Here is a 26,582-nt window from a genome sequence, read left to right as displayed (position 1 = left end):
CTTTTTTTCTTGATGAGTCTGGCTAATGCTTTATCAATTTTGTTTATCTTCTCAAAGAACGAGCTTTCAGTTTTATTGATCTTTGCTATCGTTTCCTTCATTTCTTTTTCATTTATTTCTGATCTGATTTTTATCATTTCTTTCCTTCTGCTAACTTCGGGGATTTTTTGTTCTTCTTTCTCTAATTGCTTTAGGTGGAAGGTTAGTTTGTTTATTTGAGATGTTTCCTGTTTCTTAACGTAGAGTTGTATTGCTATTAACTTCCCTCTTAGAACTGCTTTTGCTGCATCCCATAGGTTTTGGGTCATCGTGTCTCCATTGTCATTTGTTTCTAGGTATTTTTTGATTTCCTCTTTGATTTCTTCAGTGATCACTTCGTTATTAAGTAGTGTATTGTTTAGCCTCCATGTGTTTGTATTTTTTACAGATCTTTTCCTGTAATTTATACCTAGTCTCATAGTGTTGTGGTCGGAAAAGATACTTGATACAATTTCAGTTTTCTTAAATTTACCAAGGCTTGATTTATGACCCAAGATATGATCTATCCTGGAGAATGTTCCATGAGCATTTGAGAAAAATATGTATTGTGTTGTTTTTGGATGGAATGTCCTATAAATATCAATTAAGTCCATCTTGTTTAATGTATCATTTAAAGCTTGTGTTTCCTTACTTATTTTCATTTTGGATGATCTGTCCATTGGTGAAAGTTGGGTGTTAAAGTCCCCTACTATGAATGTGTTACTGTCGATTTCCCCTTTTATGGATGTTAGTATTTGCCTTATGTATTGAGGTGCTCCTATGTTGGGTGCATAAATATTTACAATTGTTATATCTTCTTCTTGGATCGATCCCTTGATCATTATGTAGTTTCCTTTTTTGTCTCTTCTAATAGTCTTTATTTTAAAGTCTATTTTGTCTCATATGAGAATTGCTACTCCAGCTTTCTTTTGGTTTCATTTGCATGGAATATGTTTTTCCATCCCCTCACTTTCAGTCTGTATGTGTCTCTAGGTCTGAAGTGGGTCTCTTGTAGACACCATATATATGGGTCTTGTTTTTGTATTCATTCAGCCAGTCTGTATCTTTTGGTGGGAGTATTTAATCCATTTGCATTTAAAGTAATTATCGATATGTATGTTCCTATTTCCATTTTCTTAATTGTTTTGGGTTTGTTATTGTAGGTCTTTTCCTTCTCTTGTGTTTCTTGCCTAGAGAAGTTCCTTTAGCATTTGTTGTAAAGCTGGTATGGTGGTGCTGAACTCTCTCAGCTTTTGCTTGTCCTTAAAGGTTTTAATTTTTGCATCAAATCTGAATGAGATCCTTGCTGGGTAGAGTACTCTTGGTTGTAGGTTTTTCTCCTTCATCACTTTAAATATGTCCTGCCACTCCCTTCTGGCTTGCAGAGTTTCTGCTGAAAGATCAGCTGTTAACCTTATGGGGATTCCCTTGCATGTTATTTTTCCCTTGCTGCTTTTTTTTTTTTTTTTGTGGTACACGGGCTTCTCACTGTTGTGGCCTCTCCCTTTGTGGAGCATAGGCTCCGGATGCGTAGGCTCAGCGGCCATGGCTCACAGGCCCAGCCGCTCCGTGGCATGTGGTATCTTCCCAGATCAGGGCACGAACCCGTGTCCCCTGCATCGGCAGGCAGACTCTCAACCACTGCACCACCAGGGAAGCCCTCCCTTGCTGCTTTTAATATGTTTTCTTTGTATTTAATTTTTGACAGTTTGATTAATATGTGTCTTGGCGTATTTCTCCTTGGATTTATTCTGTATGGGACTCTCTGTGCTTCCTGGACTTGATTAACTATTTCCTTTCCCATATTAGGGAAGTTTTCAACTATAATCTCTTCAAATATTTTCTCAGTTCCTTTCTTTTTCTTTTCTTCTTCTCAAACCCCTATGATTCGAATGTTGGTGCATTTAATGTTGTCCAGAGGTCTCTGAGACTGTCCTCCGTTCTTTTCATTCTTTTTTCTTTATTCTGCTCTGCAGTAGTTATTTCCACTATTTTATCTTCCAGGTCACTTATCCATTCTTCTGCCTCAGTTATTCTGCTATTGATCCCTTCTAGAGTATTTTTAATTTCATTTATTGTGTTGTTCATCATTGCTTGTTTCATCTTTAGTTCTTCTAGGTCCTTGTTAAATGTTTCTTGCATTTTCTCTATTCTATTTCCAAGATTTTGGATCATCTTTACTATCATTATTCTGAATTCTCTTTCAGGTAAACTGCCTATTTCCTGTTCATTTGTTAGGCCTGGTGGGTTTTTATCTTGCTCCTTCATCTGCTGTGTGTTTTTCTGTCTTCTCATTTTGCTTATCTTACTGTGTTTGGGGTCTCCTTTTTGCAGGCTGCAGGTTCGTCATTCCTGTTGTTTTTGGTGTCTGTCCCCAGTAGCTAAAGATGGTTCAGTGCGTTGTGTAGGCTTCCTGGTGGAGGGGACTAGTGCCTGTGTTCTGGTGAATGAGGCTGGATCTTGTCTTTCTGGTGGGCAGGTCCACGTCTGGTGGTATGTTTTGGGGTATCTGTGGACTTATGATTTTAGGCAACCTCTCTGCTAATGGGTGAGGTTGTGTTCCTGTCTTGCTAGTTGGTTGGCATAGGGTGTCCAGCACTGTAGGTTGCTGGTCGTTGAGTGAAGCTGGGTGTTGGTGTTGAGATGGAGATCCCTGGGATATTTTCGCCATTTGATATTACATGGAGCTGGGAGGTTTCTTGTGGACCAGTGTCCTGTAGTTGGCTCTCCCACCTCACAGGCACAGCACTGACTCCTGGCTGGAGCACCAAGAGCCTTTCATCCACACGGCTCAGAATAAAAGGGAGAAAAAATAGAAAGAAAGAAAGAAGATAAAATAAAATAAAGTAAGGTAAAATAAAATAAAGCTATTAAAATAAAAAATAATTATTAAGAAAAAAAAATTTTAAGTAAAAAAAAAACGGACGGATAAACCCTAGGACAAATGGTGAAAGCAAAGCTATACAGACAAAATCTCAAACAGAAGCATACACATACACCCTCACAAAAAGAGGAAAAGGGGAAAAAATGATAAATCTTGTTCTCAAAGTCCACCTCCTCAATTTGGGATGATTCGTTGTCTATTCGGGTATTCCACAGATGCAGGGCACATCAACTTGATTGTGGAGATTTAATCCGCTGCTCCTGAGGCTGCTGGGAGGGATTTCCCTTTCTCTTCTTTTTTTCTCACAGCTCCCGGGGCTCAGCTTTGGATTTGGCCCTACCTCTGCGTGTAGGTCGCTGGAGGGCATCTGTTCTTCGCTCAGACAGGACGGGGTTAAAGGAGCCGCTGATTCGGGGGCTCTGGCTCACTCAGGCCGCGGGGAGGGAGGGGCACGGAGTGCGGGGCGAGCCTGCGGCGGCAGAAGCCGGCGTGACGTTGCGCCGGCGTGACGTTGCACCAGCCTGACGCGCACTGTGCGTTCTCCCGTGGAAGTTGTCCCTGGATCCAGGGACCCTGGCAGTGGCGGGCTGCACAGGCTTCCCGGAAGGGAGGTGTGGATAGTGACCTGTGCACGCACACAGGCTTCTTGGTGGCGGCAGCAGCAGCCTTAGCGTCTCATGGCCGTCTCTGGGGTCCGCGCTGATAGCCGCGGCTCATGCCCGTCTCTGGGGCTCCTTTAAGCAGCGCTCTTAATCCCCTCTCCTCGCACACCAGGAAACAAAGGGGTAAGAAAAAGTCTCTTGTCTCTTCGGCAGCTCCAGACTTTTTACCGGACTCCCTCCTGGCTAGCCGTGGCGCACTAGCCCCTTCAGGCTGTGTTCACTGTCGCCAGTCCTCTCCGTGCGCTCCGACTGAAGCCTGAGCCTCAGCTCGCAGCCACGCCCGCCCCGGCGGGTGAGCAGACAAGCCTCTCGGGCAGGTGAGTGCCGGTCGGCACTCTCTGTGCGGAAATCTCTCCACTTTTCCCTCCGCACCCCTGTTGCTGCGCTCTCCTCCGCGGCCCCGAAGCTTCCCCCCTCTGCCACCCGCAGTCTCCGCCTGCGAAGGGGCTTCCAAGTGTGTGGAAAGTTTTCCTCCTTCACAGCTCCCTCCCATTGGTTCAGGTCCCGTACCTATTCTTTTGTCTCTGTTTTTTCTCTTTTTTTTTTGCCCTACCCAGGTACGTGGGGGAGTTTCTTGCCTTTTGGGAGGTCTGAGGTCTTCTGCCAGCGTTCAGTAGGTGTCCTGTAGGAGCTGTTCCACGTGTAGATGTATTTCTGGTGTATCTGTGGGGAGGAAGGTTCGCGTTTTACTCTTCCGCCATCTTCCCCGCCGTCTGCCACTGAGGTTTTTGAATCATTTATTACAAGCCCTGCATTAATTGCCCAAGCTAATATTAGGGGTTAAGGAGACTATGAATTGTGTTGACTGACAGCCAGGACTGGAAGAAGCCTACTCTGCTCTGCTCTTTGTTCCTTTTCTTACACTAAACAGTTTCTACATTTTGCCCTCGTTACCTCTTTAAAAATTGGCACTCAGGAGAGTTGATAGGATCAAAACAGAGAACAGGATGGGTGTAAGGCAAGAGAGACCAGAAAATGAAAACAGGGCTCTCTCTTCTTTTCACTTTTGTGCATGTTTCCAACATTTAGCATGAGAGGCTGGAGTAGGAGGGGTGGGTGGACAAGTCGTGTAATGAAAAATAGTAATAACATGCGTTTTCTCTTTATTTCTTCCTGCCTCTATATTTGGTTCCACAGTTACCAACCAGAATTAAAGTAGCAGTTGTGAGTGGGTCCAGAGAAGAGTCAAGCAATGTAAGGATATTTCTATGACGATCACTCTCAATAGGTAAGGAAGCACAAATACATGGTACTGGTACCTTAAGTGAGGAAATGCAGGTACGAATTAAGCCATTCTCACAGTATTGCTCAGGGTGACTGTTTATCCTTACACCAGTAAGTCTTTTTAAAATTTTCTTAAAATGATTCAAGCCCTTTACATTTAATAACATGCTGAATGAAAATACATTGTTTAACCTCAGGTGAAGAAGATTGACATAATCAATTGAAAATAGCATATTAATATTATTGGTATGTGCAGATGCCTTTCTTATTTTATATATCTGTTCCCTTTTAGTATCATATCCTCCATCTCTTCTTTCCTCAAGGCAACCATTCTATTCTCCCTAATGTGTTATTTTCATTTGTATGAGTTTCTTTGGAGAGTTTACAAGTTTCTATTGGGTAGTATAATGGATTTTTCCAGACTCAAAACAGCCTAATTAAAATGATGATGGAAAATTAACTTATGATAGACTAAATTTGGTACACTACACTACTTCAAATAGAAGTCCTCGAGCTCCTAGGAAACATTTAAGTGCTGGAGAAGAAGGCTACCAAATTAAGAGCAGGTGATGACAATATCTCAAAATTGACACAAACACACAATATGCATATATGTGTGAATCACTCAGACTGACTGCCATAACAAAACACCACAGATTGCATGGTTTTAATAACAGAAAATTATTTTCTCACAGTCCTGAAAGCTAGAAAATTTAAGGTCAGGGTCTGGCAGAGTTCGATTTTTAGTGAGATCTCTCTTCACAGCTTGCAGATGGCTGCCTTCTTGCTGTGTCCTCACATGGTGGAGAGATATCTTTTTATCTTCCTCTTCTTATAGGGTCACCAATCCTATCAGATTAGGGCCCACTCTTGTACCTCATTTAATTTTAATTGCTTCCTAAAAGCCCCATCTCCAAATACAATCACACTGGGGGTTACGGCTTTAACATGTAAATGGAGGCGGGGACACAATTCAGACCTAGCCATGTAAATATATCTCACACACACATAAAGACACACACGATGGAGAGAGATTTCTCAACTATTGAAGTTATAAATCAGAAAGTTTCTTATGGCGTCTGTTCTTATGTCTGTAAATAATGTAGAATCTGATGTCATACATTTATTCATTATTTTAGCAAATAATTATTTGAAAGCCTAATATGTATGAAACACTGTTCTAAGTTCTTAAAATTCATCAGAGAAGAGGTGAAAATTTCTGCCTAGTTATAGCTTACATTATAGTAGGTGAATATAGACAATAAGTGATAAATGATCAAAATCAAAAGCTAATATACAATGTGTTAGATATTGAAATCTTCTATGGAAAAGAATAGAGAAATTTAATAGGGATAAAAATGGATGAAAAAGAGAGGAGGATCAGCATGTCTCATAGAAAAAGTAATATTTGGGCAAAATTTGATGGAAGTTAGGCAGTTAATCCTACAACTATCTGAGGAAAGAAGATTCTAGGCAAGGGAACTGTGAGGTCAAAGCATCTAAGGAGAGAATATTTAAAACAGCAAGAAGACAGTGTGGCTAGAGCAGGAAAAAAAAAAGACTTAAAGAAGTGGAAATGAGTCCAAACCCAGACTGCATAGAACTGTGTAGACAATTAGTTGTAAACTCCTGGGCTTAAACTGTAAGTACTGTAAGTAAAAATAAGAATCATTAGAGCATTTGAAATCTGGTTTAAGATTTAAAGGAATTAATATTGTTGCTGTGTTGAGAATTGAAGAGGAAGGATGGCAAAATTGGAACCAGAGACCAGCTGGGTGGCTATTAGAGTAATACAGGCAAGAGGCAACTGTGTCTCTGACGAGGCTGGTAGCACTGGAAGTGGTAGTAAATATTGGGATCCTGAATATATTTGAAGGTAGTATTCAAAAAGAATTATGGATGGTTTGTATGCAGGTGATTTAGCACACAAATACACAGTTGATTTAAATTTATTATATTATGATCACTGTCTCCTGCTGCAAAAAGCAATAGAACTTTCAGCAGGTCACAGACCTAGTTATAAAACCAAATATTCTGGAAAGTTAAAATGTTTCCATGAAAGTAAGCCGTGAGTAAATTCAACATAGACTCACTCACCATATCTCATGCGTTAGAATTCATTGGTGGAAATGTAACTTTAAAGTAGGTCAAATGGCTGCTTATTCGTCCAGTAGGTAGTTCATATATTCAGCTCTATTCTTCCTAAGATGTGATAACAGCTTAAAGTTTTGAAATATATCCAGTCATCTGTAGATAACGGTCTGATATATTCTATTGGCGAAGTGCCTTAAAAAGAGATCTATCAAGGCCCGTTGGTTATTTGGGCTCAAGAGTCCCTCTGAAGCCATACCTGGAGAATCTTAGTCCTAGATAGAGTCTCACTTTTGGCCACAGTCTGGTTTGAGGATGGCACTACAGCAGCTATAAGAGTCTACTGACTAGAGTCTAATCTCTTTATATGTTAGTGGTTTCTAATCCATTTCTACTCTCAGATTTTGAGGTTGACGTAGGTGAGATTTGCCATCACATCCAAAGCAATGTCTGTATATGTCCCAGTTTGGACATGAACAGCCTAAGAGTTACGAGGTCACTGAGAAGTACAGATTTTGCCTTCCAGAGGCTCCTGGGAGTTTAATTCTTAGTCCTGATACTTGGTTTTCATTGAAGGTACACAATCCTGAAGGGGCACAGGCTAATTCTGTTAGCCCATACTTAACCAGCCTGTGAGGTTTTAGATCTTGTTTCTAATTATTATCTGTGCCAACTGCAGTATCATACTTGTACTCTAAAAAAAAATAAAATTCACAGTAATATCCTTTTTCCAGGTGTAAAAATGTAGGGGTAATTTTCTGGGGTTTTTTGGATAAAAAGTAACAGATAAAATAACATATCAAAGCATGATTTCTGTGAGTAAGTGCTTAAGGAAAGTCTTTAGTCTGGAGAGCTGTGCCAAGCTGGCAGGGGTCTGGAAGCTCTTTGCTGTGAGAGACAAAGCTTCGTCCTGCCATGCAGATGCCTTGGGTCCCAGCTGTTTATTTCTGAACACTTGATCCATAAGGGAAACATAGGCTAAGGAATCTCTTTTAACAAGACAGCACTGAGAATAGCACTTAGCTTGTGACTCAAAATCTGCTTCAATTTATAGATTATTATGCTCCAAGATTTTGCCTGAGCTGTTTTCTTACCTGCCTACAAGCAGAGAAGCTTGATTTAGATCATGTCACCTGTCAGTGTCACAGGTAATGCAAGTGCTATTGAGAGTATCAACACCACAGGAAGCATCAAAAAGCATGTAGAGACTGACCACAGGAGTGGAGAGAGGAGAATGTGTACGTCAGGGACATGTCTTCCAATTGGCCAGAGAACCTGGCCTAGAATATACTGGTTGGAAAAATAAAACCCAAGGCTAGAAATGTATCTGCCATTTTATATTGTAAAGTACTATTGTTTTAGTTATATTAATGATGACATCAGCTATTTCACCTTTTGTGAGTATCTGTATTAGGAAATGCAGAAAGAGCAAGGAAGGGTAAAGCCATGGAGTGTATATGTACTCTTTGAGAAGTGAGCATTTTCAAGTTTTCTATTTCAGAGCAAGCATTTTCAAAATGAAAAGTGTGACTTGATCACTGTCTTAGTCCATGTGGCTGCTATTAACTATATACCACATTGAGTAGCTTATAAACACAGATATTTACTTCTCACAGTTTTGGAAGCTTGAAGTCCAAAATCAAGATGCCAGCATGGTCTCATTCCAGTGAGAGGCCTCTTCCTGGGTCATAGCCTGTGCCTTCTCACTGTGCCTCACAGGGTGGAAGCGGTGAGGGATCTCTGGGAGGTCTCTTATAAGAAAACTAATCTTTTTTTAAATTAATTTTTTTATTGGAGTATACTTGATTTACAGTGTTGTGTTAGTTTCTGCTGTACAGCAAAGTGAGTCAGTTATACTTACACATATATCCACTCTTTTTTAGATTCTATTTCCATATTGGTCATTACCGAGTATTGAATAGAGTTCCCTGTGCTATTCAGTATAGGTTCTTAATTAGTTATTTATTCTATAAATAGTAGTGTGTGTATGTCAATCCCAATCTCCCAATTCATTCCCCCCCACCACCACCACTTTCCCCCTTTGTAACCACAAGTTTGGTTCTACATCTGGGACTCAACTTCTGTTTTGTAAATAGGTTCATTTGTACCATTTAAGAAGGCTAATCTTATTCATGAAGGCTCCATCCTCATGACCTAATCACTCCCCAAAGACCCTGCTTTCTAATGCCACCATCTTTAGGAGTTAGAATTTCAACATATGAATTTTGGAGGGGGTCACATTCAGACCATAACATTCAGACCATAACAATCGCAATCCTTCCACAATATGGTTATTGATGCTATTAGATATAGACAGAAGATCTGGATAGACTAAGGACTGATCTACTGAAGTATATCTTTGATTATTTATCTCTCCAGACTCCAGATCATCAGATCAAATGGCTATGGTATCTCTCACATAGATTTACTACAACTTTAGAAGTCGGTGGCATGATCTTCCTAATATAGTCTGTGGATTTTCCCCTTAAATGTAACTAAATATTTGTTGAAGATTACAGCGATTTGTTATTAAGGTAGTCAGGGAGCAGGTCTCTAATGTATTAACATGCCTTTCAAAGAAAATCTATCCTTTGAAATTGATGTGGTTATATGTTTAAATGTGCTGTTAAAACAAGTCCAAATGGAATAAAAGGAAACATGTAAGGAGCCCCAACACAGCTTCCAAACACTTGTAACAGGGAAAAGGATGTTCTGTCTGCTATCAGGGGTTTTATATAAACCAGGAGTTTTTTTTTTTTTTTTTTTTTTTTTTGCGGTACGCGGGCCTCTCACTGTTGTGGCCTCTTCCGTTGCGGAGCACAGGCTCCGGACGCGCAGGCTCAGTGGCCATGGCTCACAGGCCCAGCCGCTCCGCGGCATGTGGGATCTTCCCAGACCGGGGCACGAACCCGTGTCCCCTGCATCGGCAGGCGGACTCTCAACCACTGCACCACCAGGGAAGCCCAACCAGGAGATTTTTTAATGGATTTAAATGAAAAGAAATTTTCTCCAACTCAATAACAACACTTAGCTGGGCAAAAATTAAGTAATTAGATTAGAAAGGTCACATAATGGTTTGAAATGACGTGCAATTTAAAGTGTGGTACTTTGATAATCTGATTACCATTAATACATCCTCAGTCCATCATATTTGTTTATATATATATTTTTTATACAGCAGGATCTTATTAGTTATCTATTTTATACATATTAGTGTATACATGTCAATCCCAATCTCCCAATTCATCCCACCACCACCACCACCCCCCTCCTACTTTCCCCCCTTGGTGTCCATATGTTTGTTCCCTACATCTGTGTCTCTATTTCTGCCTTGCAAACCGGTTCACCTGTACCATTTTTCTAGGTTCCACATACATGCGTTAATATACAATATTTGTTTTTCTTTTTCTGACTTACTTCAATCTGTCTGACAGTCTCTACATCCATCCACATCTCAACAAATGACCCAATTTCGTTCCTTTTTATGGCTGAGTAATATTCTGTTGTATATATGTACCACATCTTCTTTATCCATTCATCTGTCGATGGGCATTTAGGTTGCTTCCATGACCTGGTTATTATAAATAGAGCTGCAATGAACATTGGGGTGCATGTGTCTTTTTGAATTATGGTTTTCTCTGGGTATACGCCCAGTAGTGGGATTGCTGGGTCATATGGTAGTTGTATTTTTAGTTTTTTAAGGAACCTCCGTACTGTTCTCCATAGTGGCTGCATCAATATACATTCCAGCCAACAGTGCAAGAAGGTTCCTTTTTCTCCACACCCTCTCCAGCATTTGTTGTCTGTAGATTTTCTGATGATGCCCATTCTAAGTGGTGTGAGGTGATATCTCATTGCAGTTTTGATTTGCATTTCTCTAATAATTAGTGATGTTGAGCAGCTTTTCATGTGCTTCTTGGCCATCTGTATGTCTTCTCTGGAGAAATGTCTATTTAGGTCTTCTGCCCATTTTTGGATTGGGTTGTTTGTTTCTTTAATATTGAGCTGCATGAGCTGTTTATATATTTTGGAGATTAATCCTTTATCCGTTGATTCATTTGCAAATATTTCCTCCCATTCTGAGGGTTGTCTTTTCGTCTTGTTTATGGTTTCCTTTGTTTTGCAAAAGCTTTTAAGGTGATTACTGCTTACTGCATGAACTAGCTACATTATTATTTAGATATCATGTTGGCTAGTACAGTTAGGATATTAACTGGTTTACAAAATTAAATTTGTATAAAACTTATTTTATTAAAATAAGCACTTACATCATTAATATTTAGAAATAATATGCATATTATATTAATTTAATTTATAAATTTTGGCACAGTTTATTGAAATGTTAGGCATTTCAATATATAATTGAATAATAATAATAATAATAATATAATATTGTAATAATAATATTGTACTGTTCATCTCTGTTTGTTTGTTCTTTAATTCTTCCAGGTGTTTGTTCTTTAATTCTTCTAGGTCTTTGATCAACATTTCTTGCATCTTCTCAAGCTTTGCCTCCATTCTTTTTCTGAGGTCTTGGGTCATCTTCACTATCATTATTCTGAATTCTTTATTGGAAGGTTGCCTATCTCCACTTCATTTAGTTGTTTTTCTGGAGTTTTATTTTGTTCCTTCATCTGGTACATAGCCTTCTGCCTTTTCATCTTGTCTATCTTTCTGTGAATGTGGTTTTTGTTCCACAGGCTGCAGGATTGTAGTTCTTCTTGCTTCTGCTGTCTGCCCTCTGGTGGATGAGGCTATCTAAGAGGATTGTTTGTGCAAGCTTCCTGATGGGAGGGACTGGTGGTGGTTAGAGCTGGCTGTTGCTCTGGTGAGCAGAGCTCAGTAAAACTTTAATCCCCTTGTCTGCTGATGGGTGGGGCTGTGAGTTCCCTCGCTGTTGGTTGTTTTGGCCTGAGGCAACCCAGCACTGAAGCGTACAGGCTCTTTGGTGGGGCTAATGGTGGACTCCAGGACGGCTCACGCCAAGGAATACTTCCTAGAACTTCTGCCGCCAGTGTCCCTGTCCCTGTGGTGAGCCACAGCTACCCCCCGCCTCTGCAGGAGACCCTCCAACACTGGCAGGTAGGTCTGGTTCAGTCTCCTGTGGGATCACTGTTCCTTCCCCCCTGGGTCCTGATGTGCACACTACTTTGTGTGTGCTCTCCAAGTGTGGAGTGTCTCTTTCCCCCACTTCTGGAAAAGTCCTGCAATCAAATCCCGCTAGCCTTCAAAATCTGACTCTCTGGGAATTCCTCCTTCTCTTGCTGGAGCCCCAGGTTGGGAAGCCTGATGTGGGGCTCCAAACCTTCACTCCAGTGGGTGGATTTCTGTAGTATAATTGTTCTCCAGTTTGTGAGTCACACACCCAGCAGTTATGGAATTTGATTTTATTGTGGATGTGCCCCTCCTACCATCTCATTGAGACTTCTTCTTTGTCTTTGGATGTGGGGTATCTTTTTTGGTGAGTTCCAGTGTCTTCCTGTAGATGATTGTTCAGCAGTTAGTTGTGATTCTGGTGCTGTTGCAAGAGGGAGTGAGCGCATGTCCTTCTACTCTGCCATCTTCCATCAGAGAAATTTTAAACGTATGGGGGAGATAAAGAGTTATCACAAGAAGCTATATTCTTACCAGTTAGTGATCTCAGCCATAGAAATGGGAGGAAAGAAGATTGTTGAGAGGTTCATAGAGCCAAGAGCCTCTAGTCATGGGATTTGGCTTTGAGAGGTCCAGGATGCCTTCCCTGGAACCCTGTTTATATTTTTATTGCTTGATATATAGATGATTAAAGTTTAGAAAGAATGAAAACTAAATCAGTGAGTTAAATGACAGAATAGGCTTTTGATCTAGGCTTCATATTTAAAGTTTTATTTATATTTTATCTTCAGGAATGAAAAAATTTTAGTGTGTAATTTACATTCCATTAAAAACCATTGGAAAAATAGACCATGAGTCTAAAGAAAATTTAAAAGATTTAGAAACTGTGATCAATAGATTAAAAATATTCAAAATTTATGTAGGAAGATGCAAGAATAAAGCAAATAGTATCCTGACTGATGATTAAACTAGGCATAAAGTAACTGAAGACCTCTCTTTTTAACATTGGATCAGAAAACTAAAACCAGTTTATCACTTTTTTTTTTTAACATCTTTATTGGAGTGTAATTGCTTTACAATGTGTTAGTTTCTGCTGTATAACAAAGTGAATCAGCTATATGCCTACGTATATCCCCATATCCCCTCCCTCTTGCGTCTCCCTCCCACCCTCCTTTTCCCACCCCTCTAGGTGGTTGCAAAGCACCGAGCTGATCTCCCTGTGCTATGCACCTGCTTCCTATCTATTTTACATTTGGTAGTGTACATATGTCAATGTTACTCTCTCACTTCGTCCCAGCTTACCCTTCCCCTACTTTATCACTTTTAATCTCATTTCTTTAAATTTAATTGATCTTCTGAATGCTGAATGAGCAGAAAATAATATAACTGATATTAGCCAACAAAACATTTGGCAGTAGCTACAAATCATTTATAATTTCTATTTTGTTAATGTCTTTGGCTCTAGAAGCAATCAGAACAGCTTCCATTTTTATTCTATAAACATATCCATTGAGACTCGCTACCTCCCTACTTGATAAAAATAGCAATATTAAGAGAAAAAGAAATTGCTTATCATTTACCAGTGCATTTGCTATTTACTTTATTGGGAACAGTTATATATTTTAATTTGATTGACCTATACTTATATGATTAAAATACTTTTACATATTGTTACAGTTGTATATAATATATAGTTATGTAAATATAGTTCATTACGTGGTATAACTATTAGATGATTATTCTAGTCATGTGTGATATGACATCAACAATTCCAATAATACTTCTAATAAAAACAAGTATAATTTTATTAAATATTTTATGATTTACAAAGTACTCTAATAGCAATATCATTTCTGTATGTATTAAAAATATGAAATTTTCTATCTCCCTGTTAGGGTCACAGTTTTAGTAGCTACACAAATATTTATAATGCCCAGATATTATGTGAAAGTAAATTATGTGGCTAGAAATAAATATAAGGATGGAGTGAAGTGAGATTGTTATAAAATAATGGACAAGGGACAGAGCAAATATTAATGCCAGAAAGCATAAGAACTTAGAGGGAAGAAAGTATAAAAAGCAGGAATTATTAAGAAGAAAGTAGAGAATAAAGTAGGACAAAATCATTAGGGCTGGAGAGACTGGTATTTAAACATGTAAAGGAGATAAGGAAAGGATATTTAAAGAAAGACGTAGAAGGGATTGAGAAAATAGTGCATCTACTTTTCCTAATATACGAATGGAAAAACCATCTAGTTTGTTTGAAATCTACAGCTCATTAAAGAGCATCCAGTGTACAGTTAAGCTCGTGTTTGATGAAAAATGAAACAGTTTCTTGTTCAGATATGTAATTCCCCAAAATCTCATCATATTTTTCATTTTTTAGTATAAATTCATGTTAATTGCATGCCACTTAAATGTGGTTTTACATATTTACTCTAAGCAGCTCACTTTTAGAGCTACATTTATTTTCCCACAAATGAGTCTTTCAGCTATTCAATAAATGCTCTTTCAATACTTGATATGGTGGTATATATGCGGTTGCCATCTTATCCTAAATTAAATGTTTATTTGAGGCAGTTCATTTAAAGTGTTTTCATTTTCGACTCATTTTAGTTGGAAACGCAATCATGCAGTCTCATTCAAGTTATCTTTTCCTCTGGCATTATTGTTCTTGTTAGTGGCAAAGTAACCTGAAAAGGGGGGAAGAAATCGAAATGAAAAAGACACGCAAACAAATTATAACTTCTAGTCTTCACAATAGATGTACTGCAAACACAAAGGTTTAGCAGTAATCTCTGGCTGTGCCAATTCAGTTCACAAAGACCTATTTGTTCATTCATAACAAACAAACAAAAAAATGAATTCCACTGAGGGGAAAATCCTTTACTTAATAGCCACATTGATGGCATGCGCATTTTCATTTTCATACATTAGGGCTTGGGGTCAATGTGGTTTCATTATAAATAAAGAATTTGTGATTCTATTGAGAGAAAATGGCTGGGTGCAGGAAGTATTTTTTTCTGTTGATTAAGGTCACAGAAAAGATGTCACAGGGTCTATGTACAAAGCCTTACCTTGTCATTTATTTCTCTATCTGATGATGTTCACTACATTGTTTATACTCCCACTATTCCCGATACTCACACCTCAGGCATAATTTCACCCCCTTTCGCATGCTAGGGATAAAACCTCTGATTCCTTCTCCTCGTGGTATTTAGGGATATTGGAAGATTCAGCTATGAAAACGTTTATAAATTCTGAACGAGTATATTTATTTTAGCTTGATGTAAATAGAAAAGCATGCATTTGAAACATAAAATAAGGCCATAGAGATTACAGGATAAGGATGCCAGAGTTTAGTAAATAAAAGTACAGGGTGCCCAGTTAAATTTACATTTGAGGTGAATGTCAAATAGTTTTTCTATTATAAGTATTCCATACAATATTTAGGACTTACTTATACTAAAATAGTCATTTAGTTGTTTATCTGTTGTTATTGACTAAAATAGTCAATAGTTGTTTATCTGAAATCAAATTCAGCTGAGTGTTCTTTATTTTATCTGGCAGTCCCATTGGGGGAGGTATTATGCTCTTGGCCATAGATCTTTGTGTCCTAAATTTCTATCATTTTAGGAGGGAGAAAAACCTAAATTACACAATTTCTCCTGCATTATTATGGTTAATTACTAATGACTGAAATAAAACAAAAAGTACAAGATTAAAATTCACCAATTTAATTATCCTATTAAATTAACAAAATGCTAATCCATTCCCTTTATGTTTCCTAAGTGAACCTGGTTGAAGCAGTATTTATTCTATAATCATTAATTCTGTTTATTCTGCTATATCGGTTTAAAATTTTGTGGTTATGTTTTGTGTATTTCAAGCCATAGAATATTTCTCCCAAATACTATATATGTTGCCTAGTATTTATTTTATAATCTAATAAGAAAATTATATTGTTGATGCATGTGTATCTGAGAAACAGTGCTGTCTGAGTCTTTTCTCTGCATTTCCTGCAGGAAACTGGAATAGGACAGAAAAGGAAAATAAAAACAATGAGAAAGAAAAAGAAGCAAAGCTTCTTTCTGGGTAACTTTTCATTTAAACTTTTTTTTAAATAATTTTTTTAAAATTTATTTATTTATTTTTGGCTGCGTCAGGTCTTCGTTGCCGCGTGTGGGCTTTTCTCTGGTTGCGGCGAGCGGGGGCTACTCTTCGTTGCAGTGCACGGGCTTCTCACTGCAGTGGCTTCTCTTGTTGCAGAGCACAGGCACTAGGCACACGGGCTTTAGTAGTTATGGCACGCGGGCTCAGTAGTTGTGCCTCGCAGGCTCTAGAGCACAGGCTCAATAGTTGTGGCACACGGGCTTAGTTGCTCTGCGGCATGTGGGATCTTCCTGGACCAGGGCTCGAACCCGTGACCCTTGCATTGGCAGGCGGATTCTTAACCACTGAGCCACCAGGGAAGCCCTAAGTTTTTTAATAAACAATCTTTTTCAGTATGTTTAAATACAATGGTCCTAATATCCTCTCTATTTGCATAAATCTCAAGTAACAGTTTGTGGTAACAAATGCCACTTTCCTTTCTCATACATCTGTTCCTCTTGGTAACTTAGTAACCAAGTGGTACAGAGTGAATGTAGAGACCTTGAGTTATGATGAGTGACATTGTCTATGGTCCCTAGAAGTCACACATGAGTTTATGGGTTAAAGGTTTTACTTACATTAGAAAAGACTCAAAGATAAGCTTTGTTGCCAGCTTTTCTTTTATCTAAAACATTTCCCATCAAGTCTCAACTATCCATCTTAGTATCTTTCAACTCTATTAATGGCATATATCTTAGAATTATAGACCATATTGATGTGTTAGTTTATTGAATCACTATTTCTTCAACTAGGCTAAAGAAAATCCATATTTTTCCTTTACTTTTTGCCAATTACAAATGTCCATCTCTGTACCTGGGTTTAAATACTGTCTGGGACCATAAAGTCCTTCCTTTTGTCTTATAGAAAATGGTCTCTGGACACCACATGTAAGAGGCTTTATGTCACCTTGGTTTAATGTGCCCCTTCTACTGCTCCTTTCTTGTTCTCCCTACATTATAGCAACCCTAGTAGTTGTTTGGCTTCTCCATTTCTAGAAATGCCAGCAGTATTCTGTTTTGTTATTGCAAAGGACTAAAAACACCCTTTTATTATAAATCACCTTGTATAAAAATTTTTGTAATTTATCGACTCCCTGCCTACTTGAATTTTAGAAATTTCCCTAGAGATATGCAAAGAACAGTAACAAACATTATAAAGATGTTAATACATTTAACAGTAGAAATATATCAAGCTCAACTGCTTAGATAATCACACTATAGAAAGATAGAAGATTTAGTTAAAAGAAGCATTTCAGGGATGGTCTAGGTTGGTAGTTATTAAGATACTACTGAGGCAGCCTTCTCTGCAGTAAACTCCAATGACCGTAGGGAAGACAAAGTCTGTATTGTTTTCCAGTATGTCTGTGGCTGTAGCGTAATTTCTGGTTCAGGTGGGTGTTCCAAAAAAATTGTTGAGTGAGTGTATCCCCCTTAAATTAGATTTACTTGTTAAGAGTTTGCGGGATTATCCAAAAATCATAGCATAGCATACCATAATCTCAGTAGGGGAGTTAGACATCCATTCATTTTACATTGAGTAAACATTTAAGGAACTTTTTGAAGTTTTTGTAGATGCTACAAGATTTAACTTTATATAAGAAAATTAAGTGTTGATTTTAGAAACTCTTAAGATCAAGCATTTTAAATCATTCCCTTATTCATTAGATATCATTCATGAGACAAGAGATATCATGAATTTTCCTTCACAGTAACAATATTTCAAATACAGTGTGGAAAATGGTGATTTATAGCATGATTTATTATGCTTATGTCATCACCTCCAAATAATTTATGTGACCATGTTTGTGGGGTATAACATCGGTCTTATGTCAAAATTACTATAAATATGAGCAGCCCTTTGCATATTTGCCCTTACGTCTGAGGCTTGTTCTTCTTTGCAGGGGTTTAAAGTTTAATATCCCCCAAATTGGGACACATAAATACATTTTAAAAATCTCACCTAAGCACACAGACTACTTTTAATGATGTAAGCTAGGTCATTTAAAAGAATAAAAATGTTTAAAAGAATCACCTGTTGTAGAACTACTCACACTAATCCTCTTTAAAATGGAATGTTCCTGGTTTAATTAATGGCTTCATACCAACCATCAAATACTCCATATTCTGCAAATCTCCATTACTGCCAGCCTGAGATTGGCCCGATGTGCCAACATAAATTCAGGGTAAAATAGAGCAAGATGTGAATTCTAGACTCAAAGAAGTCAATATAGAAAGTTTCTTGTATCTGATGACCCATCCTGAGGAAAGTGCCAAAAATTTGTCTCTCCCAAGTGATAGGAAAATGTAGTTTGTCTTATTGAAACAAAATACTGTTGGAAAAAATATCAAGCACAGACTAAGTAATATATGAATGAAAAGTTTTTGAGAATTCTATGTATTTTCCATTTTTGAGAAAATATTTTATAATATGTATTTGTCTTTTTAAAAAATACAATAAAAGAATTGTTCTCAGAACAACCTCTTTATAATAAGAAAAGTCAGAAACCAGAAGAACCTGGGCCTAGACTGAAGGTTCTAGGCCCAGCTCATACACTACTTGAAGAACAACGTACAAGATGTTTAACAAGTCCAGACTCCAGTTTCCTTCTCCACAGAGTAAAAGGATTATATTAAAATTCTATATAATGTTTAAAACTCTAAAAATCTATAATTTGACAACCCAAAGCTGTCTCCAGTATCTCTTTCTTCTTTAAGAAAATGGCAGGATTAAATAACCCTTATGATTTTAATATTCTCAAAATATAATTCTGTGAGTATTTTGAGGTATCCAGTGATTAACTCATATATTATGACCTCTCCTATTAAAAAATGTAGTAGATTCCAATTTCTAGTCTGATAAATCATCATTAACAGGGATTGGTCAAAAATTATATTTATTAGTCAGTTTTTTACATCAATGTGCCTTAAGCAGTGAAATGTGGGCTTCATATTTTACTATGAAAAATTAGAGTCAGTAATTTGACACTTCCTGAGATTTTTTCAGTGATAGGATGTGGAAGGAGGATAAAGCAAAGAGAACACATGAGAGGAGGCAATAGATAAAGAAACCATGACCAAAAAACGTAGAATTGTATGATAGTGTCAGAACCTGGACCAAAATCACTGCAGTAAATGTATTGAAAGCTTTCTTTTGCCAAGCCAGTAAAACACTGTGATTGATTAAAACCCTGGTAGATTTATATTGAATATTTTGATCTAAAATAATTATGTAAATGCCCAGTATTATGGCTAACACATAGAGCATTTAATTATTTTGAATTTGTTAATATTACAAATCTGATTGCAACTCTTATTAGTCATGTAAATGTTTAGTTATTATTTTTATTAGCATCAATACTAGCATTATTTAATTTTTTTCCTGTTTTCTTTTATCACAGATCATTAAATACAATCAACTTATTTTGGCTTCTATAAAAGTTCTGGGATTGTGAACGATAATAAAAAGAATAGCGTAGTGAGTAGGACTCTGGCAATTACCTGTGTGAGCTTATAGTATCATATGGGAATGGGAGAGGGTTTAAGGAGAAAAATCATTCATTATATTGTGGGTTAAATTTTTTAAATATATAATAAAGCATGAACAAATAGATAGAAACAAGCAGCATAAAAAATGATATGAACAAATGGGGAAGCAGGAAAAGCTGCAGGAAAGAAGTTTCATTTCTTCTAGGTCTCCAAAGTAGGTTTTATGTATTGATAACATGTACAAATTAAATTTGAAAGTATTGGATAGCGTTGGTGTAGTGAATTTGCTACTATAAAAAGGCTGGCTGAAATAGACTACAACTTACAAAATGGTCTGTTGCTTTCAAACCTGATTTACATATATTTTTATTCTAAGACATTTCATTTGCTTGTTCTTTTAAAACATTTTAATTGACTTTTTTGTGAATTACTGTTAACACATATCTGCTTTTGTGTTTTTAGATAGGGAGTCTGGGTTAAAGGTGCTTTGGGAAATAGCTTTCTATTGCCTACAAGTCAGATGTCTTCAGGCAGCACTAAGGGAGACATTCTTCCAAAATTTATGTTCTAAATGTGTTTGGAGATTGCTGTTTATCAAAAATTAATATATCCACAAATCCCTCTAAAATATGTTAAATATATAAAATTATAAAATATATATATATAAAATTTACAGTTTAAACATAAAACTCAGGAAGCAAAGCACAATAGCCACTCATTTCCGTATGCAGATCATTATACATACATCATACTAGGACAATGAAGCAGATGCTAGACCAGATTTCTTCTCACACAAACACACAATAATATTGATTCATCTAGAAACAATGTGTTAAATATTCCAGACATAGTACTAGATTCTGGGTTTATTGTTGAAAACATAATAGACAAGAGACTTATCTTCCTCTTGCTTAGAATGCTGGCTGAGATGGAACCAGTGGTGAAGCTATATTGAATTGAGTCAAGTTCATGTGATAATAAACTCCTTCACAGTTTGGATCTTTGTTCAGTATCTTCTCTTTTAAGTAACTCAGAGAGATGGACTCTTATATAGCATAAAGAGGGTATTTTATACCTCTGAATTGGTATCTTTCTCTAAAGAGAGCTCTTGCTTTATAGCTCTTAAGAAGAGAAAATCATCACTTGTACTTGTTTTAGCAGAGCTTCTGCCAAACGCTCCAACCCACTGGTAGAAAGGTAGTAATAGCCTTATCTTAAAAAAAGTACCTTTTAAATCCTTTAACAAAATATTATGTGGTAGCTAGATCAAAGTGTAGCCATCTTTTCACATTTGGAGCTTTTTACCTTAGCACACTCCTGAGTTCCTTTCTTGGAATTTTTTTAGACTTCCAATAATTTGGGTTCAGCTGATCACTTAAAAATGAAACCTGCATTGATTTGTCATCATACATACATTAAAAAGGTAATCAGAATCTTATCATTGATATTTGATCTTGCTGTCTAAGACGACAACATCCTACCCCATCCACATCCCCCTTGAGCAGAACTTTCCCCTTTTTTTCCATGAACAGAGACATGGAAAAGTCAGGCTGACTGAAGATAGACTCTTTCCCAAGAAAGAAAAAGACAGAGAGAGAGATATAACTAGTGCATGCACAGAATCATCTTCTAAAGAAATAAATCAGAAAACTCCACTCCTATTTGGCTCATGGGATACAGAACAGAGAAGGCAGTAGGGAACCAGGATCTCTCTTAAGAGAAAACATTAAGAGTGGAAAATATCTCATCCTGAACCAATAACATACATTTTGCCCACAGGCAACCTGGCTGATCTGACTGCTTATTATTATTCTGCCCCTCCAGCCACACTGAAACATGCACTTCTGACTTTTGTTCCAGTGTTTTAAACATGTTCCCATTTCAGAGAAGTCTATTCCCACTACTTAAAATGCCTTTTCTTAGGATTTCATGCCATTTGTGACTTTGTTTCATTTGGGTCTCTTTTCAAACGTCATCTTATCTGAGACTCCTGCCCAAACAACACTTTCTGACACAGACCAGACCACATCACGACCATCCTTTACTTACTTCATAGCTCTTATGAAACCTGGCATTTCATTCTGTATTTAGGTGGTATTTTTCATCATTTTCTATTTCCTCAACTGGAACTTAATTTCTCTGAGAATTGTGTTCAATGCTCTTAACCCAGCTCCTAGTACAGTACCTAATGAACTGTAGGGGTTCAATAATTGTTGAATGAAGAAAGGGAAAAAGTGGTATCATTATATCTAATAGAGTGTCAAGGAGAAAGAAATTTCCCTCTACCCTCTTAGGTTCTTCTGGCTGTTCTAAGAGTTAAATTGACATGAGACAGATTAACAGGAGAAAATCAAGCAAAAGTTTAATGACATGTGTACATGGGACAGAAAACTAAACCACCAAAATAACTGAAGCCCTCACCTTAAATGCTGTCTTCAGCTAAAGTGAAAAGAGGATGTTGAGGTTAGTGATTCGGGACTTCAAATGGGAGGAAGGCAATTCACATGGAGATGTAAAAGCAAATATTTGGCAAACAAATATTTGCTTGGCCATACAGAGGCAGTGGGACACAGAATGGACTCTGATCTTTAAGATTCTCCCCCACCACACCTAGCCCATATTCTTTGTAGTTATCTCTGCTGATACCTTGTTGATAAATCTACTCCTGTAATAGGCCCTCTATCTTAAGTGTTCAGGCAGTGTGGGGGAAGGTCAAAGTTTCTTCCTGAGTCTTTTGGGTCTTGATTGTTTTCAGTTAGAAATTATCTGCATACCAGAAACATTTTGGAGTGACAAATTTTGTTCTCCTCTAAGGGGAAATCATAAAATGCTAGATTTATTGTCTTTTGAAGGACACAAAGGTTTAAAATTATTACAAATAGAATAACTTTTATAAAGTAAGTTTAGTATTGAGATTCGGGCTCTTTATTATATCAAGAAATTAATTTTAGCTATCTTGAGTCACCTAAAGATGTTTTGATTTGCAAGTTGTTTATAATATCTAAAATACCAAGTTAAATCATATATTATAATTAAAGCAGGTTGGTTGGTAAGATGTAGGTTTTGTAGTGAGACAGATATGCAGTAGAATATCTGCTCAATCACACCTTCGATGATCTCAGACAAATGGGCCAATTCCTTTAAGTCTCAGTTTTCAAAACTATGAAATCAGGCAGGTAGTACTGCCTTACAATGAATTGCTTACATATATTAAATCATTTACAGTATATGAAACATAATATATAGCATAAAGTAAATGCTTAATAAATGATTACATGATAACAATATAGAAATAATAATATGAAAGCAATCTAAAATGTAAAGATTATCTGCAATTATGGAGAAATATATCAATCAAAAGTGTTGATTGATATCAAAGAAAATTTTTGTCATTGCTGAAGATCTAGATCAGGTATAAATTCAAACCCCTATAGGAGTGAGGCAGGTAACACAAGTGAATGAAGCTGTATTTAGGAGGTCTGTGGCAAATTGGAAGCTCAGATACTATCTAAAGTAGGGATCTGAAACTCATCTCCGGTTAGTTGTTGCCAAGACATAAATCTGGACCTGTTTTGCTGTTGCTCTGTGTTTGCTTTATTTTTAAAAGAAGACACATATCCAGATATTTTTGTGGTACTTACAATTTTGAAATATTGGTAACTCTTGAGTACCAATCGACACACATCTCCTGCTGGTTTCCTGTTTCTTGAGATCTAGAGTAGATCTTACATTTACATGTATGGGGTCTAGAGCGGAATGCATAAAGGCCATCAGGTTTTAAACTTATTATAAACTGTTTTGTTGTGCTTATCACATTGGTATCATTACTGGACGAAATCTCTGTTGTTTCCACTATAGTGTGAGAACCTGCTAGTAAGGACCCTGTGTTGATCATGCTTATATTATAGTACTTGGTGTAGTGCTAAGTCTATAGGAGCCATTCTTCCTAAAGTTCTAACACTGAATAAATCCAGATGGAAAGCCTAGACTTCTATATGATTGTGCCTGAAGTGATTAAGGATAGTTGCAGCCCTCAGAAAAGTTAGTGGAAACCTTGGGTCACTACAATAGAGAGAGGAGTTCTTATTACAGGAGAGAAGGGATAGAATTACTTAAAAACACAGCATGCCACTTGTATTTCACAATGCTACTGGAATTTTGGGGTGAGACAGTTCTTTGTTGAGGATGCTTCAATCATTTCAAGACATTTAGCATCCCTGGGCTCTGCCCACTAAATGCTATTAGAGCACCTTTATCCCTGTAAGAATACGCAGTACATTTTTAGATAGAATTCTGTGGGAAAATAAATGGAAATATTGAATAATGGATAAAGAAAAATCTTTAAAATTTCTGTCAAAGAACTTTTTTGTAGGTATTTTTAAGTAGATGATGGAGAGTATCAAATGACTTATATTTAGATTTTCTTGGCAGTATTTTTTAAAAGTAGTTTAATTTAGAAATGGCAATGGCTTAATTTTAAAATGCCACCATAATAGAGTGAAAATTACTACTTTATCAATACTTAAATTTCTGCCAAAATATCTGAAATGTAATTTTTAAATGAGAAAGTGGTGTACTATTTTCTTAAAATTTCTTTAAAAGTTAAAAAATGAATGTTAAAAATAACTACCCCACTGTAGACTTAAATAGCTTCATGTAGAGGGCTAGGCAGAATAGTTTCCACAGTGAAGACTCCTGATTAGGGTCCTTAAGCTGTTAACTAGCCCCTTTAGGAGCGGAAATTATTGATTTAGGCACTATAAGTGTTAAACTTACAAATACCTTCCCCTTGTTTTGTAGTATAATGTTAGTTCACACACACACACACACACACTCTCTCTCTCTCTCTCTCTCTCTCACAAACCACTTGGTCAATATCAAAGTATTTTCAAAGCACAGTACAGACCTTAAAACAGTCCTCCACATAACAAAGGGATCCTTATAAATTATAAATCTAATCTTATTAAATTGTTGATTAAAACTAATCAATGACTTTCCATAGCCCTGAAAATAAAATGCAAATTCCTTAACATGTTCTGTAATGCATGCCATGATTTCCTCTCATTTTTTTCCAACATCATTTAAAATGACTCTCTTCTTTAATATGCTGCAGAAAATTGGTTTACTTTGGGTTCCCAAAGCACCCAAACTCATCCATTTTAGACTTTTGCATTTACTGTTCCCATTTTCTCTATATAAGCCTGGCTTTTCCTCATTCCTTGACTCCCATTTAATATATTATTTTTCCTCTGACCTCTGTCTACTTTGACTACTTTAAGAAACCCTGCTCTCTCCCACCCTATTAATCTCTATCTCAGCATCTGCCATTTTAAAACAAGGCAATTATAATAGTTTTAATGACATTCATTTTTGTTGATTTACTTACTTTTTATTTGTCTTCCCATCTTGAGTTCCTTCAAAGTAAACTTTATGAGGGGACAGACTGTGTTTCATTCAGTGATATATATCCACTATATAACATCATGCCTAACACCTAATAACTTCTTGAATGTATCTCTTAACTAAATAAATTTGTGACATTTCATACTTTTCCATGTCATCAGAAAATAATCTCTCTTGGTAGTTGAATTGTAAAGTCAACCTCTCTGCTTAAGGAAAGGCTAATCCTGAACTTGCTGGATATTTTATTAAGATAATACTCTGGCTGGTATAATTTTTGTTATAGTTTCCTAAAGAATTAATTTCAGATAAAAACCCATTCAGCTATAATTGAACTGGCAATATGGGTATGTGTATAAATTTTAAGCCATATATGTCTAATTATGTCTTGCTTTCTTAAGATTATCTAGTTTAGCATTTATTCTTTTTGTTATTACAGTGAATATATTTTTTAAATGCTCATAATGTATCACAATATATTACATGTAATTTACCTGTATTATTTCATGAAATCTTTATGTTAACTCACTGAAGTAGACTATCATCTCTGTTTTATCATGGAGAAAGTTGAGGGACAGAAAAGAAAAATAACTTGCCAAAGAATAAAGACTTAGATAGTTGCAGAGCTGGGATTTAAAACCATATTTGCATGTTAAAGGACTACTCCTGTAACCTTGACAGGAATTTATTATACATTTAGTTTTATTTTCAACTTTAGAGAAAATTTATGTAACTTCAATACATTTGAGCATACTGAAACAAAGCCTTCTCAACATAACAAAAATTTTTAAAAACAGCTTCAAAATATACTTATTTTATTGCCAGAGGCATTTTCCTTGTAAGAAAAATGTGATTTTTTTATGGAGTAAAAATTTCTTTACTTTTTTAATGGCAAAAAAAAAAAAAAAAAAAATAGAACTCTAGCAAGTTACCAGAAAAAATGAGACCTAAAGAAGGTACAGAACTGAAAAATAACTGAAAACAAGAGAGCAAACATAAAGTACACACTGAACAGAACACCTCTTATTGTATAAATCACTGAAGGTGTATGCTATCTGGAAAAAAATAGTGTGCATGAAACACTTCATTTTTCATTTTGCTTCTTTTCTCAGTTCAAGGTTGAGAATGTGAAAGCCAATAGACTATAAATTACAATTTATACAGCCTACGTGACAAACACAGACTGTTGCTTTAATCAATTCTTTTCTTTTTATTATTGTATCCAGATTTTAAATCATATGTCTGATAACAAAACTATGAAAATAATTTGAAAACATCAGTGTAAATTCATTCATAATGATTTTGATATTTGCTAGATATGAGTAGAAAATATATTTAACCCAATTATGGTTTTCTTTATAATTGTGACACACTAGACTCCTCAATTTTATGTAAAAAAACTAAATAAATGAAAAAGAGTTGCATGATTTAGCTTTAATGTAAACTAAAAATCCTTTCCTAACTTAAACTGATACACAAAAGAGAGCAGGCTTTGAAATTTATATGAGCAAATCCCATCAGCAGAGGGCAGAAGAGATGACAATCTCAAGTGTGAAATATGAGATTATAAAA

General features: G+C 36.6%; 1 long non-coding RNA gene across 1 annotated transcript; it reads left to right on the top strand.

The window, feature by feature from the left end:
- Positions 1 to 3,459: 3,459 nt before the first annotated feature.
- On the top strand, positions 3,460 to 16,246 carry LOC307176732. Its single transcript, XR_013824874.1, has 3 exons — positions 3,460 to 3,687; positions 4,702 to 4,792; positions 15,999 to 16,246. It is a non-coding gene; the product is annotated as an uncharacterized lncRNA (long non-coding RNA).
- Positions 16,247 to 26,582: the final 10,336 nt, after the last annotated feature.

Source organism: Stenella coeruleoalba (genome assembly GCF_951394435.1).
Source record: "Stenella coeruleoalba genome assembly, chromosome: 18".
Taxonomy (NCBI): Eukaryota; Metazoa; Chordata; class Mammalia; order Artiodactyla; family Delphinidae; genus Stenella; species Stenella coeruleoalba.
This window is presented reverse-complemented; position numbering and strand designations above follow the sequence as displayed.